Source organism: Tamandua tetradactyla, chromosome 21, assembly GCF_023851605.1.
Source record: "Tamandua tetradactyla isolate mTamTet1 chromosome 21, mTamTet1.pri, whole genome shotgun sequence".
In the NCBI taxonomy this organism is placed as follows: domain Eukaryota; kingdom Metazoa; phylum Chordata; class Mammalia; order Pilosa; family Myrmecophagidae; genus Tamandua; species Tamandua tetradactyla.
The window spans coordinates 44240068-44259233 of record NC_135347.1 but is presented as its reverse complement, the minus strand read 5'-3'; the positions used below and the strand labels follow the sequence as shown (position 1 = coordinate 44259233).

At 36.5% G+C, this 19166-nt stretch overlaps 1 pseudogene; it reads left to right on the top strand.

Annotated features, from left to right (window-relative positions):
* The first annotated feature begins 16666 nt into the window (after positions 1 to 16666).
* Positions 16667 to 18214, top strand: LOC143665196 (EF-hand calcium-binding domain-containing protein 14 pseudogene; annotated as a pseudogene).
* Positions 18215 to 19166: the final 952 nt, after the last annotated feature.

Below are 19166 nucleotides of genomic sequence, written 5' to 3'. Positions count from 1 at the left end.
TTACAGAATTTCTCTTGGTTTGTGGACTAGATCATAGAGCAGTATTCTGATCCATGCAGAATGGAGAGAGTAAGTCTGGACATGCTCTTAGAAATGTATTATTTGCTTCTCATCAATCCCTACACTGGCTGAAAAGATAAAATTAAATTCAACTTCCTAGTGATTTATATTTACTCAATTCTAATAGTCCAACGTTTATCCCATTTCTATATTACATAGTGACTCACATCAATTATGGCCCAAGCAATATGCAAGATTACTAGATGCCCTGATGCATATCCACCGGAACCCACATGGAGAAGATTCAGGTACTGGCACAGTATGTTTACACCCAACTGGTGTAACCAGAACACATACTACCTGAGTGGGGCTTCTTGCTTCTATCTGAGATCATTATTTATAAGCCAGAATTCTAATGTGTGAATTTAAATTCATAGCCTCCAATTCATAGGGAACTTACTATTCAGTGACATGTACAGTGTTCTAGTTTGCCAGCTGCCGGAATGCAATATACCAGAAACGGAATGGCTTTTAAATGGGGAATTTAATAAGTTGCTAGTTTACAGTTCTAAGGCCAAGAAAATGCCCCAATTAAAACAAGTCTATAGAAATATCCAATTTAAGGCATCCAGGGAAAGACACTTTGGCTCAAGAAGGCTGATGAAGTTCAGGGTTTCTCTCTCAAGTGGAAGAGCACATGTGAACACAGTCAGGGTTTCTCTCTCATCTGGAAAGGCACATGGTGAACATGGTCAGGGTTCCTCTCTCACCTGGAAGGAAACATGGCAAACTCAGCGTCATCTGCTAGCTTCTTCTCCTGACTTCCCGTTTCATGAAGTTCCTCGGGAGACATTTTCCTTCTTCATCTCCAAAGGTCGCTGGCTGGTGGACTCTGCTTCTTGTGGCTATTTCATTCTGTTCTGCTCTCAGAATCGCTTGCATTCTCCAAAATGTTTCCTCTTTTATAGGACTTCAGAAACTAATCAAGACCCACCCAAACGGGTGGAGACACATCTCTACCTAATCCAGTTTAACAACCACTCTTGATCACTCAAGATTACATCAAGATCACATCAAGAGATGATCTAATTACAGTTTCAAACATACAGTACTGAATAGGGATTAAAAGAAACAGTTGCCTTTACAAAATGGGATTAAGATTAAAACATGGCTTTTCTAGGGTACATACACCCTTTCAAACCAGCACATATAGCTTCAATGCAAAATTTAGAACAATTCATTCTGCCCCTTTGCATATGATATTATCTAAGAAAGATAAGGAAAAAATAGAAACGAGAAGCTATAGAACCAAAGCCCTCATTTATGTGAATAATTGTGAAGACTTTAACATAATCCCGACAATATTTAGCCAGCATTAATTAAAGTATTTGAAAATTCATGAGCTCAATATATTACATGAAGAAGGGTCTATATGGTCAGAAAAACTGGGTATAATGTACTCTTTATCTGGCAAAGAAAGACTTAAGTGTGTTTCCCTTGGTGGGGCTCAAGGGGGTTGGATGACAGTACTAAAAGAATTTCAAAATAGACTGCGCTTCAGTTTTATATGTGCTGCTCTATGCGCGGCTAACACCTTGGTTGAGGGCATTGGAGAATACAGATGAAACCGATAAGAATTGTCAAAGCTGTTATTGATCAGAAAAGGCCACCACGGCAGAGTATTACCCATACTCCTTATGTTTTGCATCAAAGAGTAAGCTGTCTACAACATTTTACTGATTAAAAGGAGACCAGTGATTTAGTTAAGGAAATAATTAACTCCCAAATTTCCAAGGTTTTTCCAAATGGTAGACACTTAATATAGGTGGATGTCCCCATTCATTGGTTATTAAAAGCGTTGTTTAAAACCACAGAGGAAGTAATCACAGAATTAAGATCTCTCAGTGTCGACCAAGAACTTGGCAGTTGAAAATCACATAATAGGCATTCAACTCACAAAATTCCTATTGATTTTTTTTTTCATTTATTTTCCCTCCTTTGAAAGGAAGGGACGAGGGAAAGCAATTCAAAACCTAACTCATTTCCTGGGCACAATACAAAGATAGGAACGACTTCATCAGTGTTCAGTATATACAGTTGTTTGGCTGCTTGATTTAATGTTGCTGCCTTGAAATTTTTAGTAATTTTCAAAATTTTTATAACAAGAGGCCCTTGTTTTTAAATTTTTACTGGGTCCCACAAAACATATGTAACTGATTCTGACAAGGAGATTGGCTGGGACTCAGGACACTAACTCTGCGCTTTAGTTTAGTTTAGGAGATAGATAAGCTGGAGCCCTTGTTCTCCATTTTTCTATCAGTTCACATTCTCTGTTGATGAACTTGCTCTAATTTCCTGCAGATCCTGCTTCTGATCCTTTTTCTATTGAAAAGAGATATCAGAAATTTACCTATTTAGCCATTTTAAATACTAGGCAAATTGATAAAAAAAATCATTTTAATATAACAGAATAAATTTTATAGGAAAAAGCTAATGGCAACTGAGAATAGTTGCATTTTAAAAAACCTACATAAAATGGAAATAGGAATAGTAAGGTCAAATGCCAATTTTCCCATAAAAGAAAAATTCACATTTTGATCACCAATAGTTGCCCTAGAGGAAAGATAGCATTACATTTAAATGTCAGAAACCCATAGAAGTACATACTTATCTAAAGCAAACTGATAGCTCATTTAAAAACTATTTTGAGGAATAATATATAATTAATTTTTAAGATTGGAAATTACTTCTGTATTTCCAGACTTGCTGTATCAAGCACTTTTAGAACATCTGTTTCTATGTTTTTGAGGAGAGATTTCTAGTCAAAATCTTTTGCCTTTTAAACTCCTTTTAAAATCCAGAAAGAAGAAGTAATAATTAACCCATCTCAGGTCACAGTTGCCTGAGGCCATATTCTCATGTAAAGCAGGTAATTATTAGTGGCATCGTGTCACGAATGCTGGGAGCTCCCAAGGTCCACACACCACCTCGCCCTTCCACACGTGGATGCCTAAAATCCTACCCCTGATGAAGCTGACAGTCAAATAGCCTTTGCCTTGTACCCAACACTAGTCTAGAAACTTGATGCATACAATCCATTCATTCCGTCTACAGGTAGATGCTGTTTTACACACAAGGAACCCAAGGCACAAAGATTAAATAATTTGCTTAAAATCACACATCTAGCAAGTAGCAGAGTTGGATTTCCATTCTAGGAAGTCTGTTCCAGAATCTTTGCTCCCCAGTAGTAGGTTTCATTGCCTCTCAGACAAAAATTATTTTCCTTTAGCTTTCGTTCTGCCCACGTGTTAAGATGTAAATGCTCCTGATAGGGTGTCTATTTAAACCTAAGAAGAGTGAAGACAGGGAGAGCAGCTTGAGATGGAGGAAGAGAAGGGGTGGTTGGCAGAGACCTAAGTGAGGAGGAAGGAAATACAGATGGAGAAAGGAAAGCAGGGGAGGACGATGCATGCACCCTCATCAGGGCAAGAGAGTGTAAAACTATAATATTCTGTCTCCACCAATTTGCAAAAAACACCCCAATGATCAAACCAATGAGATGGGATTTTATCATTGGGAGGATCTCATCACCAGTCAAGGGAAATAAACAGGAAAAGCAAATAGCAAACTGCCTAAACAGACAACAACCAAAATTGCATAAACAATCCAAGGCAATCACCCAAAGTTAATTGTCAACACATTTCCATTAATTAAACTCAAAGTCCCATGCCATTGTTTATCATTGGCACCATCGCAATGATGTCCAGCCCAAGACATCAAAATTCCCAAACAACAGTAGCCATCAGGCACAACTGAGGTCATATTAATATTAGTATACAAAATTCACTCTCTTCATCCCTATCTGTGACCTTGTACTGTTCTTTATTTCTTCATAAGAAAAATTAGCTTCCACAACCCCAAGTGTCCTTCAACCAATGAATGAACAAACAAAATGTGATATATGTATGCAATGGAATATTATTCAGCAGTATAAGGAGTGAAGTCCTGATACATGCAACAATATAGATGAATTTTGAAGACCTTATGTTGAATGGAATAAGTCACATACAAAAGGATAAATATTGTATGATCTCCCACTGTTTTGAAACAATTAAAATAAGCACTCATAGAGTTAGAATCTAGAGTATGGGTTACTAGGAGATGGGGTGGGGATAGGGAATGGGAGATAGCTAAGGCTTGAAATATATAGAGCTCCTACTTGGAATGATGGAAGTGTTTTGGGAATGGATGGTGGTGATGGTAGCGCAGCACTGGAAATGCAATTAATAGCACTGAAATATATACCTGAATGTGATTAAAAGGGGGCATGTTAGCTTGTATATATGGTAACAATACACTAGGAAAAAAAAATTCCATGGAACTGTATAACGCAATGACCCCTTAATTAAACCATGGACTTTAGTTAATAGTACAATTGTAAAAATGTGTTGGTATCAGTTGTAACGTGTTCCACATCAGAGCAAGGCTGTGGGATGGTATATGGGAATCCTGTATTTTATGCATAAATGTTCTGTAAACCCACAACATCTCTAATAACATTTTTAAAACTTCCCAATAATTGTATATTCCTTGGTAAAGTACCTTAATACAGTATATGGCCAACATACCTCTACTTTATGTACACTGTTAATGAAGTACAAGTCAAGCTAACTTCTACCATGTGTGATTTTAAATTTTCATTTTTTAACCTTTTATTTTCTGTTTGTTAAAGACCCAGAAATTAGAATTACAATTTGGGAAAGTGAATTATTAATTCCTATTTCAAGGTCTGATTTCAACCTCATGCCATCTTCCACTGTAATCCTTAACAAAAAAAAGTGATAGTTTCTTGATTTTGTCACTTTGCTATAAGCGCTAAACTTTATTTATTCAACACGTAACAACAACAAAAGCATCAGCTTCACCTAGACACTCAGCAGATGCTTAGATACATCGGTGAACCAAATGAAATCCCTGACCTGGTCCAGTTTTCGTTCTAGCCACCAAGGAATCAGCATTCTATTCCTTGACATGGGTATAATTTCGTATCATTTGCAGGAAATTCTATTTCCATGGAGTTAATACATATCTAGGTGTCCACAGCTGGTTTTATGGATTAATCATACACATAAAGGATATAAATACGGAAGAGCAGTATTTGCATCACTATTTTGTGCATCCTATGATCATTAACATAATCCAATAACAATACAGTCATAACTCTGAATATATGACATATGAGGCTATCCTACAGAAAGAAGTGAAACATGAAGAAAATTTCTCCAAATATACATAACATTTAAGATCCCAATAGTTGAGCTCATTATTTAAGCAGGATAGAAAATATTCAGTGATGGATTTTTGACAGAGAAAGGGGCCTTGGAGGTGGCCAAAGGAGAAGAGAGGTTCTAGATTAGAATTTCTTCAATCTTATCGTTCAGAGTTAAGTGGCCTGTGGCTATAAATCCACTATATTCATGCTTAAGTGCTTTGGCTTTTCATTTTAAAACACTAAATGAATTGTTACTTCACCCCGCCACTGTCACCAACCACTGTTAAGTGTTTTCAAAATATACATTCATGGTGAATTCTAGGGTAATACTTATAATTTACTTTCTTCTAGTGTTTTTCTCTGCAATCAGATGCACAAAGTATAAATTAGCAAACCAAATCCAAAAACATTTTCTATGCCTTTTCATTATTGATGAGCAGTAACTGCAATAGTGTCTGTGTACAAAACAATTTATAGAATAAAATGTGTTTACCACGTCCACATGTAAAAATCTGGTATTTGGGTTTAACAGTCAAAACAGATGACCAATTTGACAAACCCAAAAGAATAAAACTTCACGAAGGACTCTTATCCTTGTGAAAATGTTACTATTGAACCATTTCTTAGTAAACAACGCCACCATGTGGTTTTTCATTCTAAAATAGATTTTAATAAATTGGATTTAATAATATAGAATAACAAATATTTTAATTATATGCAACATTATAAAAACCCTTAGAGCCAAGATAGTCTAAAAAACACAAAAATTCACCAAATGGTCTTTATTTTTTTTTGCTCTCAAAATAGTTTTTATATACATATTTTGTGAATATTTTTTATTTTCATGTAAGAGCCCTTCTTTAAACCTAAACATATGTCATTGAAAATACAACTAGAAAAATTGAAAACATGATGGTCAAAAATAAGCTAGTGTTTTTTTGAAACGTTGATTTCAATTTAGTATATAGAGACTACATGAAAATACTTTCAAATGTACTTTAAAATATAATCATATTTTTGTTCCACTTTTGTACTCAGTTTTCAAAAAATATGCTTAATGTTTATTAGATTGATTTTTTCCTCTCTGGTATTTCTAAGTTCGTTAAGAATTTTAAATTACACTAGGCAAACCAAAGGGAAACCAAAGCCTCTATAATCTTTGTTCTCAACTTCAAGGAGAAAAACAAATAATTTTAAATTCCTCCAGGGAAAGAAAAGTACAATTTACCATTATTTTATTGAAAACCCTTATTGATAGACATTCTTCCTTACACCCTACCTGTGCTGGTTTGAAAGGATGTATGTCCCCTAGAAAAGCCATGTTTTAATCTAAATCCTATTTCATAAAGGCAGAATAATCCCTATTTAACACTGTATGTTTGAAACTGTAATCAGATCATCTCCCTGAGATGTGATTTATTCACGAGTGGTTGTTAAACTGGATTAGGTGATGGCATGTCTCCACCCATTTGGGTGGGTCTTGATAAATTTCTCGAGTCCTGTAAAAAAGGAAACATTTTGGAGAATGAGGAGAGTCTGAGAGAGCAGAGCAGAACGACATAGCCACGAGAAGCAGAGTCCACCAGCCAGCGGCCTTTGGAGATGAAGAAGGAAAATGCTCCCGGGGAGCTTCATGAAACAAGAAGCCAGGAGAAGAAGCTAGCAGATGACGCCATGCTCGCCATGTGCCCTTCCAGATGAGGGAGAAACTCTGACTGTGTTTGCCATGTGCCTTCTCACTTGAGAAAGAAACCCTGAACTTCATTGGCCTTCTTGAACCAAGGTATCTTTCCCTGGATGCCTTAGATTGGATACTTCTATAGACTTGTTTTAATTGGGACATTTTCTGGGCCTTAGAACTGCAAACTAGCAACTTTTTAAATTCCCCTTTTTAAAAGCCAATCTGTTGCTTGTATATTGTATTCCCTGTAGCTAGCAAACTAGAATACTACCCAATCTGTAATTCAACCATTTAAACCATTTTCCTCTCCTTATTTGGAAATGGAAAAATGATTCCCTAATTCCTATGAACTCTTTTTTAATTTATTCTTCCCCAGCCAGTGAGGACAACTATATCCTCAAAGCACACGAAATGCACAGTGCCCATTTTGGGCATGACATAACCCTCTTAAGTCCGTAAATATATATATATGGCAAGAAGTCTGAAATAATAAAACATAACTAACATTATCTTGCTAAATCCCTTACCTCTTCAAAAAGGGACTCTTTTAGGATAGCCTGCTTAATTAAATACTGACATTCATCTGACCTGCAGGAGAGGAAAAGGCTCTGCAGGCTTAAATTAATGAAAGAAGACTTAAATATATGAAAACCAAGTTCATTAAGAAAACTCTAAGACTGGCATCAAGCGACACTTTTTCTTAACCTAGGCTAAAAAGAATTTTTCCTGCGAGAAAATTATCTCCCCCCAAAAAAGTTTATTTTTTCATAACAACTTTTATTGTTATTGTTGTCATTAACCTTATCTTCAAATATCACTTTTAGTATCAGCCAGTCCTTCTGTCCCCAAAAGTTTAGCTCTTATGTGATAAATTAATTCAATAGTTATACTGAAGTCCTATTTGAAGGTTGAAAAATATCCTAAAGAGTATCAGTCCCAAGTATTAAAAATTATATTATGACTAAGATTAACATGATTTTCTTCTTCCTATCAATACTTTCTAATACCCAATCTTATCCTTTGGCATATTACGCACAGTATTACAAATTGCAAAATATCAATACTATTCTACTATGCTCTAAAATGCTTTTGGTTGTGCAATAAAATACTTTTCTTTGGAACTAAAAGAAGTCATTGGAGATGTGAGAGAAAAGCTTTGTTTTCTCTCCTTGAAACTCATCATGTCAAAATCTTTACTCCACTGCTGCAGATAAATCCATGAGCAAAGTTCTACAAGGAAAATGTCCCTGAAAGCTACAGGTGGGTCAAAGGGAAGCATCTCTCCTAGACAGTAATTAAATGATGCATCAGAGAAAATTAGAAAAGACTGAAAAAGGAATGTGCTTGAGTGAAGTGGTGGAAGAAATCTCCCTCCTGCCCTTTTCACCAGAAGAATAGAGCAAGAAAGGAGAGGTTAGTACAAGAAATCTAAAGTCGTTTTTTAAATAACTTATCCAACTAAATCAGAAGTTATTTCCCCAAGTTTACACAGTAATTCAAAGTTATACTATTCAATAGGCGAAATTTCTCAAAATTCTGGTCAAGCTTATCCATCAGACAAAACAGTAATGGTCAATACTATATAGACTGATTAGTTTAAGAAATGTTACTAAGATCAGTTTTGGGACAAGTGTAAAGATATATTTTGGGCAAAACTGAGTTTCCTAAAAGTTTTCACAAATTTTTGAAACAATCAAACTTCTTTACCTAAAATATTCATTAGGAATCTTTGAGTACATACATGATTGTATCCTGGGTTTTAAAATCTAGTTTCTCAGGATCTAATTCTATTAAAAATGAAAGTTATTTTTTAAATAATCTCTTCTCAGAGGGTAGCAAAGGCTTTAATAAATTGTGGCTTTTAAATATTCCTTATATCTCTGCTCCATTCAGTTCTCGCCATTACAATTTGTGTAACTTTAATGTGATACCTGAATTGCTATACATTTAACACTATTGACATCATAATCCCGAATAAAAACTGATCTTTTCCTACTATTTCAAAATTACTGCAACTTCCTAAATTCAAAATATCAGCAATGAGTCAGACACAATCAGTATAGTCAGTATTTTTTAAAGCAGAAGTTGGCGCAGTTTTAGTTTATTGAGGGACTTTGTGTATGTATGTGTATTTTATTTTGCTTTGTTTTCATAAAATTATAGCAAAAACCTTGAAGAATGCTAAAATTTTGGATTTTGTGAATAATATCTATCTCTTAAAAATAACGTTGAAGAAGTAGTTTTTTGTTTTTGTTGTTGTTCATATATAATTCAGCTTCGGTTAGTGTGATGGCCAGGTGCACGTGTCAACTTGGCCCAGTGGTGGTGCCCAGTTGTCTTGTCAGGCAAGCATCAGCCTGTCTGTTGTTATGAGGACATTTCTTGGACTTAAATCATGACCACACTGGCTGCATCCACAGCTGTTTGCAGCTAAGGGGCATGTCTTCTGCAATGAGTGACAATTAATCTAATCACTGGACAGCTTTTAAGGAGGATTCAGAGGAGATAATAGCTCTTTCTGATTCAGCCAGCCAGCCTCTCCTGAGAATTCATTGAGGATTTTCATTGGAACTGCCAGCTTGTGGTCTGCCCTACAGACCTTGGACTCTTACATCCCCACGATTGCATGAGATATCACCTTATATTTACAGATATCTCCTCCTGATTCTGTTTCTCTAGAGAACCCTAGCTAATACAGTTAGTGTTCTCATAGCTTTTCAGGATACTATAAATTAGGAGGAGAAGTAAAAGGTATTAGAGTTTTTACACATGAGATCCAAATTCAGTATGTGAAAAGTGATTATAGGTATATTTTTCACAATATACCTTCAAATAATATTTTATCCCTTCACATATAAAAAATATACAATTGGGCAGGCCATTGTGGCTCAGTGGCAGAGTTCTCGCCTGCCATGCAGGAGACCCAGGATCGATTCCCAGTGCCTGCCCATGCAAAAAAATATGTATGTATATATATATATATACATTCCATTTCTCACTTCAGCCTTTTTTGCCATTGTAGTCACACACTTTACAAAATCCATGAAATAGTGTTACAATTTTGCCTTAGACAACTAAATATCAGTTAAGAATTTAAAAATAAGAAAACCACGAATTTCTTATTTACATATACATTATGCATTTCTAGCACTCTTTATTTCTTTGTGTAAGTCCAAGATTCCATGGCATATCATTTTCTTTCTGCCAGAAGAATTTGCTATGACATTCTTTTTAGTGGGGTTTTGATAACAATGAATTTTGCTATGGTTTGTTTTGACTAACAGTCTCTGTTTACTTTCATTTTTAAATTCATTTTTATTAGATATAAGTTTACAGAAAAACTATGCAGACAATAAGGAGTTCCCACCTACCCCCATTCATGCACAGGTTTCACTCTCTTTAAGATATTGCATTAGTGGCACCTTTGTTAAAATTGATGAGACATTATTATTATAATTGTATTAACTATAGTCCATATTTACTTTAGGGTTCACTATATTGTAGGATTCTATGGTTTTTAGAAATGTTAATTCTAGTTATATACATATATAACACCTAAAATTGCCCCTTTTAACTACATTTATCCCATTTATCTATTTATCCCACTTATCTATTTTTTCTTTTGCTGCACATGTTTTGGGTGTAAAGTCTGAGAAACCCTTGGCTAACACAAGATCCTGAAACTGCTTTCCTATGTTTTCTTCTAGAAGTTTTGAAGTTTTGGTTAATGTATTTAGATCTTTACCCATTTGGAGTTCATTGTAGTATATTGTGTGTGAAAGGGGTCCACCATCATTTTTTTGCATATGGATGTCCAGTTTTCCCAGTACCATTAGTTGAAGATATTATTCTCTCCCCATCAAGTGGATTTGGCACCATTGCCAAAAATCAACTGGCCATGGATGTGAAGGTTTGTTTCTGAATACTTCAATCTGATTCCATTGGTTTATATGCCTGTCTTTGTACCAGTACCATGTTATTTTGATTATTGTAGATATGTAATAAGTTTTACCTTGGGAATGTGAGTCCTCTACCTTGGTTCTTTTTTTTTCAAATTGTGTTTGACTACTTGGGATCCTTACCTTTAAATGTGATGATTGGCTATTTCGTTTCTGCAAAGAAAGATGTTGTAATCTGGATAGAATTGCATTGAATTTGTAAATCACTTTAGGTAGAATTAACATCTTAACAATATTTAGTCTGCCAATCTATGAACACAGAATGCCCTTCTATTATTTAGGTCTTCTGTGATTTATTTTAATATTATTTTATAGTTTTCCATGTACAAAGTCTTTTACATCCCTGTTTATATTTATTCTTAGATAATTGATACTTTTCATTGCTATTGTAAATAGCAACTATTTTCTTGATTTCCTCTTCAGATTGGTTGTCACTAGTGTATAGAAACACTACTGATTTTTTTCTTGTCGATATTGAACCACTCCATTTTTCTGTTTATTAGCTCTAGTAGCTTTGTTGTGAATTTTTTCAGGATTTTCTGTTCAGGATCATGTCATCTGCAAATGAGGAGAGATTCACTTCCTTTCCAATTTGGACGACCTATATTTCTTCCTATAGTCCAGTTGCTCAGACTAGAAATTCAAATACAATTTTGAATAACAGTGATAACGGGCATTCTTGTCTTGCTCCCGATCTTAAAAGGAAAACTGTCAGTCCTTCACCATTGAGTATGATGCTAGAAGTGGGTTTCTCATATATGCCCCTCAGCATGTTGAGAAAGTTTCCCTCTATGCCCACTTTTCTGCATGTTTCAAGAAGAGCTGCTGGATTTTGCCAAATGTTTTTTTTGTGTCAATTGAGATAATCATGTGGGTTTTTCCCTTCATTCTGTTAATGTGGTATATTACATCATTGATTTTCTTATATTGAACCACCCTTGCATGACTGAGATAAATCCCATTTGAGCATAGTGTATAACTCTTATAGTGTTCTGTTGGATTCAGTTTGCTAATATTGTGTTGAGGATTTTTGCTCTATATCCATAAAGGATATTGAACTGCAATTTTTTTTCTGCAGTTTCTTTATCTGGTTTTAGTTTTAGGATGATTTTGGTTTCATGGAATGAGTTAGAGAGTGTGCCCTCTTCTTTAATTTTTTGGAAGAGTTTGAACATGATTAGTATTAGTTCTTCCTGGAATGTTTGGTAAAATTCACCAACAAAGCAATTTGGTCATGGATTAGTCTTTGTTGAGAGGTTTCAAATCTCTCAACTTATAAGTCTGTTGAGATCTTCTATTTCTTTCTGACTAAATGTAGATAATTTGGGGGTTTCTAGGAACTTGTCTGTTTCATTTAGGTTTATCTAATTTGTTGGCATATAGTTGTTCATAGTATCCTCTCCTAAGCCCTTTTATTTCTGTTGGGTTGGAGGCAATGTCTTCCCTTTCATTTTAGAGTTTAGTTATTTGTGACCTCTTTTTTTTTTTATCAATGTAGTTAAAGGTTAGTCAATTTTATTGATCTTTGTGGAGAACCAACTCCAGATTTTGTAGATTCTCTTTTATTTTTTCTTCTCTATTTCATTTGTCTCCACTCTAATGTTTTATTTCCTTCCTCTGCTCTCTTTTGGTTTTGTTTGCTCTTCTTTTTATAGATCCTCCAGTTTTAAGGATAGGTCTCTGATTTGAGATCATTCTTCTTTATTAATATAAGCATTAGACCTATAAATGTCCCTCTCAGCACTTCCTTTGCTGGATCCTATAAGTTTTGATATATTGTGTTTTTGTTCTCATTCACCTCAAGATATTTTTTAATTTCCCTTCAGTTTCTTCTTTGACCTATTGCTTAAGCATGCGTTGTTTAATTTCTATGTATTTGTGAATTTTCCAGTTCTCCCTTTATTATTGATTTCTAGCTTCAGACCACTGTGATCAAAGAAAATATTTTGTATGATTTCAATATTTTTAAATGTATTAAGATTTTTTTGTGACTAAACATATGGTCTATTATTTGTGGAATGGATCATGTGCACAAGAGAAGAATATGTGTTTTGCTGCTGTTGGTCTAATTGGTTAATAGTATCTTTCAGGTCTTCTATTTCCTTACTTATATTCTGCCTAGATGTTCGATCTACTATTAAAAGAGGTGTATTGAAGTTTCTTACATATAATGTAGAACCAGCTATTCTTCCCTTCAAATCTGTCAATATTTGCCTCATATATTGAGAAGTTTTGCTATTAGGGGAATTTTATTTATAATTGTTATATCTTCTTATTGACTTGACACTTTTATCAGTATATAGTGACACTCTCTGTCCTTTGCATCAGTTTTTGTGGGTTTTTTGTTTGTTTGTTTGTTTTGTTTTGTTACTTAATAGCTACCCCCAACTCTCTTTGGGTACTATTTGCATGGTTTATTTTTTACTTTCTTTCACTTTCAATCTCCTTGTGTCTGTAAATTTAAGGTGAGTCTCTTGTAAACAGCATATAGTTAGATAAAGTTTTTTTGTCTACTCTGCCAATCTCTGTCTTTTGGCTAGAAAGTTTAATCCATTTACATTTTAAATAAATACTGATAAAGCAGGATTTACTTCTGTCATTTTGCTATTTGGTCTTTGTAATTTTTGTATCTTTTTGTTCCTCAATTCTTCCATTAATGCCTACTATTTTTATTTTATTTTTTTGAACTGTACCATCTTGAGTCCCTTCTCATTTCCATCTTTATATATTATTCAGATATTTTCTTTGTGGTTACTATGGGCTTAATTTAACATCCTAAATCTATAACAACCACATTTGTTTTGATACCAACGTAAATTCGGCAGTATACACAAGCTCTGTCTCCCACCTTTTGTTCAACTTGTTACAAATTATAACTTTGTACGCTGTGTTCCAAAACCACAGATTTATCATTACTTTCTATGCATTTACATTTTAGATCCTATAAAAAATAAAAAGTGTAGTTACATAGCAAAGAATGTGACAGAATAATTCTGGCATTTATAATTATGGAGGTGGTTATCTTCACCAGAGGTCTTTATTTCTTTATACTGCTTTGATCCACTGTCTCATGTCCTTTCCTTTTGGCTGAAGAATTCCCTGTAGCATTGTTTGTAGGACATCTATGCTGGTGAACTACCTCAGCTTTTGTTTATCTGGGAATGTTTAATTTCTCTCTAATTTTTGAATGACAATCTTGCTGGTATAAGATTATTAGTTGGTGTGCTGGTTTGAAAGGATATATGTCCCCTAGAAAAGCCATGTTTTAATCTAAATCCCATTTCATAAAGGCAGAATAATCCCTATTCAATACTGTATGTTTGAATCTGTAATGAGGTCATCTCCCTGGAGATGCAACCCAATCAAGAGTGGTTGTTAAACTGGATTAGGTAATGATATGCTTCCATCCATTTGGGTGGGTCTTGAGAAGTTTCTGGAGTCCTAGAAAAGAGGGAATATTTTGGAGAATGAGAGAGATTCAGAGAGAGCCAGAGAAGAATGACATAGCCACGAGAAGCAGAGAGCCCACTAGCGAGCGACCTTCAGGGATGAAGAAGGAAAATGCCTCCCAGGGAGCTTCAGGAAGCAGGAAGCCAGGAGAGAAAGCTAGCAGATGACGCCGTTCTCGCCACGTGCCCTTCCAGCTGAGAGAGAAGCCCTGACTGTGTTCACCATGTGACTTCTCACTTGAGAGAGAAACCCTGAACTTCACTGACCTTCTTGCACCAAGGTATCTTTCCCGGGATGCCTTTGATGGGACATTTCTATACACTTGCTTTAATTAGGACATTTTCTCGGCCTTGGAACTGTAAACTAGCAGCTCATTAAATTCCCCTTTTTGAAAGTCATTCTGTTTCTAGTATATCGCATTCTGGTAGCTAGCAAACTAGAACAGTTGGTAATTGGTTTCTTTAAATGTTTCATCCTACTGTCTTCTCGCTTCCATGATATCTGAAGAGAAAACAACACTTAACCTTACTTTGTCTCCCTGGCATACAACATCCTGCTTTTCTCTTGCAGCCTTTGGAGCTCTCATTGTCCTTGGCATTTCACAATTTGAGTTTATCCTGTTTGGGATTCACTGGGCTTGCTGAATGGGTGTATACGTACCTTTTATTAAATTTGGAAAGTTTTCTGAAATTATTTGTTAACATTCCTTCTTCCCCTTTCTTTCTTTCTTCTCCTACTTGGACTCCCATATTATGTATGTTGTTATGTTTGATGGTGTCCCACAGGTCTTGTAGTGTCTGTTCATTTTCTTTTCATTCTTTTCTCTGTCTGCTCCTCAGCCAGATCACTTCAATTGTCTTATTCAAGTTCACTGATTCTTCTGCCATCTCTAATCTTCTGTTGAAACCATCTAAGGAACTTTTTCATTTTAATTATCGTGGTCTTCAACTCCAGTATTTCTATTTTATTCCTTTTAAAATTCCTTTCTTTATTGAGAGCCTTAATTGTTCAGGAATTGTTTTCCTGATATCCATTAGCTCTTTCTCCATGTTTTCCTTTATCTTCTTGAGCATAGTGAGGATCATTTTTGTCTGATATGTCTAAAATTTGGTCTTCATTGATGGTTTCTGAATTTTCATCTTTTTCCTTTGGATATGCCTTTATTTTCTGGGTTAGTTGGTTTGTTTGTTTGTCTTGTAATCATTTATGTACACTGCACAAAAACATATATGTAAATTAAATGTAAATCATTTTAATATTTTATCCTGTTAATTCTAGGATTTAGTCCCTGAGCTGTCTGTTCCTTAAGTTTGCAACCAGATAGTGATATGACAGAGACTTCCTTGAGTGCCCAGAGCTAACAAATGCAAAAAAAAAAAATCAATACTTTTCACAGTCTTTGCAAATTGCACTGGTTGGTGCTCTCCTTCAGAGTTTAGTCTTCCTATCAAGAACATCTGACTGTCAAGGGGGAAGTGAGCTGGGGCTGCAGCAGTGGCCCAGGTCTGGAGCCTACAGCCACTGCTGCCTTGAGCACATCAGGAACAGCCTTGACTGGAGATGAGCTAGAGTGGGTGTCAGAGTGGCAGCTGGAGCTGAGATAGTGCATGTAAGCTGCTAAAAGACGCCTGCACCTGAATACCTCAAACTCTGGGTCCGAGGTCTTCAGCTGGGCTGAGCCCCCTGGACCAGACGGCAGTCTCTCTGAGCCTGATTCTGGATCTCCCTTCTTGGGTTTCCTTCAAGCTCAGGGTGAGAGCCAGAGAACTGTCATAATCTCAGACCTGAGTTTCCAAGCCTAGGCATTTTCTCAACACCCAGGGTTGTGTCAGGGTTGCAGTGCCTGGGAGCTCCCTCTTGCTACCACTTCTGCCAGGGAAGGACTGACTCATTTCCACTGGTTAGAATTTCTCCCCTCCCCCATCCAGGAACAAATTTATTTTCCTTCTCCTTTGGAAACTGGCCTAGGATATCCCAAAACATCTATCTGTGTATCCTTCTCCACCTCCTGGAACACCCTTAGAAATATGACCTTCTTTTCAGGGCTGAGAATCTTTCATTCTTGATTTAGATATGTTTATTCTTTTGGGAGATAGAATGTTGCCCCTTTTCCAGCTTCTCAACTAGCTGATGCTCCATGCCCAGGGTCTTATCCATTTGAAACAACTCCCTGGCTACCTCTATGTGATTTCTCCCACCCATGTGAGTTCTGGTTTCCTCTGGACTCCAATCTCCATTCCTGGGTGGGACTGCCTGCAGGGCTCTGGCCCAGGATTCCCCACCCTGGAAGCCAATTCCAAGGTAATGAGAGAACTTGTGTCAGGTACAAACCCGGTGGCTCAGGAGTGGGTGCTCCACTCACCCCACATGAGAAGATGCAAAAAGCAGAAATAACTCAATGCTTTGATCGGCCTGGCTGCAGACAACCAGAGAAAGAAGCCCAGGAAAGTCCATCACCTGCTTTGTACTGAGCCCCCTGATTCAGACTCTGAGTCCAGCTCAGAGGAGGAGAGGAATTTGGTATATATTGTCAATAATTTGTCCTCACTTTATCAAGGGACACTATTTATCATGTTGAAAATTTGTCATCCCCTCTGTGCTTTTGTCATCCTTGTGACGTGTGTCGTGGCCTCTGTTGACTTGGTGTGGGTGCATGTTGTTCTCAAGAAGGACCTGGATGCTCTCAGGGAAAATTTTAGAGCAATGGACTCAAATTGGAAAAGCTTCTCCCAAGAAATTCCCAAACTTAATGAGGAACTACTCAGCAAACAAAATAATTTAAGAAGATTGAATCTGGAGAGCTGGGCTTGAACAAAATCTGGATAAGTATCACAAAAGTGATTAAGCAAATTACTCTCTGGACTTCTGTGGTAAACCACCTCAAAGCCAATATTAAATCAGCTTCACATATAGTTAGCCAGCCTGCCACTGTAGAACGTACAGCTTCCATTGACAGTGCTTTAAGTGGTGTCCATCTTGCTGTGGAGACAATACTGAAAGCCAAAGATGAACACAAGAAAACATGGAAATCTTCAGAGCGATATGAATCAGCATCTCTTGAAGTAGACCAGTGGAAGCAACCACATCTCTCCATCGCCGTCAGTTGTATCAGAACTTGACAATAAAAAACCCACAGTGAGGATTTGAAACAGGATATCCTGTACCTTCACAATTCTTCAGAGGAAATAAACAGTGCCCTGGTAGGGATACCACAGATCCAAGAATGAACTTAACCTCAAGGGGATGACTGAAATGGTCAGTGACCTTACCCAGAGAGTCAACCTGATGGAAAGCATTGTGGTTGCTGTGAGCAAGGTGGAGAAAAGAGTGAACCTGTCCTATAGCATGACAGGTGGCAGAGCTGTCACAATGAAAAGAGAGTCTTTGGATAAAGTGATCAACAGGACAGATACTGTAAAAACCCAAAGCATAAAGAAAGATGATAGTTCAGATTCTCAAGTATCTAAGCTGAGAGAAAAACTACAGCTGATCAGTGCTCTCGCAAACCAGCCTGAGAGTAACAGGCCTCCAGAAAAGCTGATGATGAATAAATTAATACGGAGTTTCACATCTAAGCCATCAGCATTGCCAACATTTTCACAATCTCCTGGAGACCAAATTGGGAAAGCTGCCCAGCTAAGACCCATCTCCCTACCAGGAATTTCTAGCGTTGAAGATCTTCAGGATTTATCTCATGAGCCTGGCCAGGATGTGGATGGGAAACTGACCTTTCAAGAAATCTGGAATTCCCTAGGTTTTGCTATGCCAGAACCAAAGAGCTTGAGAGCATTTGCTTGCAATGCAGATGTAAGATATTCATTCCTGGAGCTAAGAGTATCTTTAGGTGTCTAGCCACATCAGGCATATTTTAAAGTGAAAATATACATGGACAACCTAGTATCTATTCACCTAACAAAAACAACCAATCCTCCAGTCCTACAAATACTGTAGCAGACACATTGCCACCTTTAACTTATTTGAAGAAGAATATAAGTTATTTTTTGAAGAAAGACAATTTTACTTACAATATGATGTTTGAAATCTGTGATTTCCTGAAAAAGTAAGAGCTTACATTTCAAAATTACAAGAAAAAGTAAAGTACTCTTTTTTTTTCTTTCCTATTTCTGGGGAAGACATTATCTTTTAAAACTGGAAAGGGTATATATAGAGAGAATAAGCCACCTTTATATTGCACATAAATTTGTCTTACATTAGCTGCACTTTATAGGTACTCAGAAAATGTATTTTCTTTAAAAGACAGGCCTTTTCTCTTTGAAATAGTCCAAATATAAGAAAGCATTGTGCATATTTTGTAAGAAGTAGGAAAAATGGTTTTAACCAGATGTGGACAAATGACTTATTATTTAAAAATCACCAATCTGATCTGGGGAGCAGCTGAAACTGTCCACATCTCTTTAAGGCATCTCTCAGGGACCCAGATGTTGTCATGGGGTTTGACCAGGTGGCAAAGGGAATAGATTTAGGGCATGGACACTAGGGACAGTGCCAACTCCAGGCTCAGGAGGGTAAGATCCTGGTTCTTTGTTCCTAGCCTCTCAGCTAATGGCAAACAGTGAATCAAAGACATCTCAGTGGGGATTTTTCTCATTTTTAATCCTACTTCAGAGTTTATGACCATAAAAAAGTTATCTGGTAGGGAGTGACATCCCTTCACCACTCCCTCTTCCCCTAACTGAGCTTGGTGAGGGAAATTAGATCATCTGCCCCCACTTTCCCAAGTCTATCATGCAGCTGTAGCTGGCTTCACCTCTGATACCATCTCCATTTGGGACGGAAGCTGGAA